Genomic DNA, 2,500 nt, shown 5'->3' on the forward strand with positions numbered 1-2,500 from the left:
ATACGGTCACATGGGCCACGATGTATCATTCAGTACATACGGAGCAATGTGCAGTACAGTTTGTGGGTTTTGCGTACATCGGCGGACAGGTGACAGGCCGTACCACAACGTAGGCTGAGTACGTCGGCATGCGAAGGGCATTGAACATGCAAACTTCTCACCGACCAGCTTGCGAAGGCAGGGGGGAAGGGGGGGGGGCATGTACGTCCTGCTGCTATCCACACTACAGTGTATAGCAGGAGCATGTGGAAAGTCAGCAACACCTGCAAGGTGTTTAACATGACGCGATACACAGGGGACCGGGCAGTGCGAGTAGCGAACTATATTGCGAGGGTTGCGGTTAGGCAACACTACACTACTTTAACGGGTTGCATAACAATTACAGAGCAGGTTCAGCGACAACGTGCGTCAGGTTAAGGCGCAATATAGTTTAGGTTACGGCGCACTTTAGGTTAGGTTAAGGCACATTATAGGTTAGGTTAAGGCACAACATGGGTTACGTTAAGGCACAACATGGGTTACGTTAAGGCACAACATGGGTTAGGTTAAGGCACAACATGGGTTAGGTTAAGGCACAACATGGGTTAGGTTAAGGCACAACATGGGTTAGGTTAAGGCACAACATGGGTTAGGTTAAGGCACAACATGGGTTAGGTTAAGGCACAACATGGGTTAGGTTAAGGCACAACATGGGTTAGGTTAAGGCACAACATGGGTTAGGTTAAGGCACAACATGGGTTAGGTTAAGGCACAACATGGGTTAGGTTAAGGCACAACATGGGTTAGGTTAAGGCACAACATGGGTTAGGTTAAGGCACAACATGGGTTAGGTTAAGGCACAACATGGGTTAGGTTAAGGCACAACATGGGTTAGGTTAAGGCACAACATGGGTTAGGTTAAGGCACAACATGGGTTAGGTTAAGGCACAACATGGGTTAGGTTAAGGCACAACATGGGTTAGGTTAAGGCACAACATGGGTTAGGTTAAGGCACAACATGGGTTAGGTTAAGGCACAACATGGGTTAGGTTAAGGCACAACATGGGTTAGGTTAAGGCACAACATGGGTTAGGTTAAGGCACAACATGGGTTAGGTTAAGGCACAACATGGGTTAGGTTAAGGCACAACATGGGTTAGGTTAAGGCACAACATGGGTTAGGTTAAGGCACAACATGGGTTAGGTTAAGGCACAACATGGGTTAGGTTAAGGCACAACATGGGTTAGGTTAAGGCACAACATGGGTTAGGTTAAGGCACAACATGGGTTAGGTTAAGGCACAACATGGGTTAGGTTAAGGCACAACATGGGTTAGGTTAAGGCACACCATGGGTTAGGTTAAGGCACACCATGGGTTAGGTTAAGGCACACCATGGGTTAGGTTAAGGCACAACATGGGTTAGGTTAAGGCACAACATGGGTTAGGTTAAGGCACAACATGGGTTAGGTTAAGGCACAACATGGGTTAGGTTAAGGCACAACATGGGTTAGGTTAAGGCACAACGTAGGTTAGGTTAAGGCACAACGTGGGTTAGGTTAAGGCACAACGTGGGTTAGGTTAAGGCACAACGTGGGTTAGGTTAAGGCACAACGTGGGTTAGGTTAAGGCACAACATGGGTTAGGTTAAGGCACAACATGGGTTAGGTTAAGGCACACCATGGGTTAGGTTAAGGCACAACATGGGTTAGGTTAAGGCACAACATGGGTTAGGTTAAGGCACAACATGGGTTAGGTTAAGGCACAACATGGGTTAGGTTAAGGCACAACATGGGTTAGGTTAAGGCACAACATGGGTTAGGTTAAGGCACAACATGGGTTAGGTTAAGGCACAACGTAGGTTAGGTTAAGGCACAACGTGGGTTAGGTTAAGGCACAACATGGGTTAGGTTAAGGCACAACATGGGTTAGGTTAAGGCACAACATGGGTTAGGTTAAGGCACAACATGGGTTAGGTTAAGGCACAACATGGGTTAGGTTAAGGCACAACATGGGTTAGGTTACGGCACAACATGGGTTACGTTACGGCACAACATGGGTTACGTTACGGCACAACATGGGTTACGTTACGGCACAACATGGGTTACGTTACGGCACAACATGGGTTACGTTACGGCACAACATGGGTTACGTTACGGCACAACATGGGTTACGTTACGGCACAAATTAGGTTAGGTTACGGCACAAATTAGGTTAGGTTAAGGCACAAATTAGGTTAGGTTAAGGCACAAATTAGGTTAGGTTAAGGCACAAATTAGGTTAGGTTAAGGCACAAATTAGGTTAGGTTAAGGCACAAATTAGGTTAGGTTAAGGCACAAATTAGGTTAGGTTAAGGCACAAATTAGGTTAGGTTAAGGCACGATATAGGTTAGGTTAAGGCACGATATAGGTTAGGTTAAGGCACGATATAGGTTAGGTTAAGGCACGATATAGGTTAGGTTAAGGCACGATATAGGTTAGGTTAAGGCACGATATAGGTTAGGTTAAGGCACGATATAGGTT

Source organism: Schistocerca serialis, unplaced genomic scaffold (genome assembly GCF_023864345.2).
Source record: "Schistocerca serialis cubense isolate TAMUIC-IGC-003099 unplaced genomic scaffold, iqSchSeri2.2 HiC_scaffold_1091, whole genome shotgun sequence".
Classification (NCBI taxonomy): Eukaryota; Metazoa; Arthropoda; class Insecta; order Orthoptera; family Acrididae; genus Schistocerca; species Schistocerca serialis.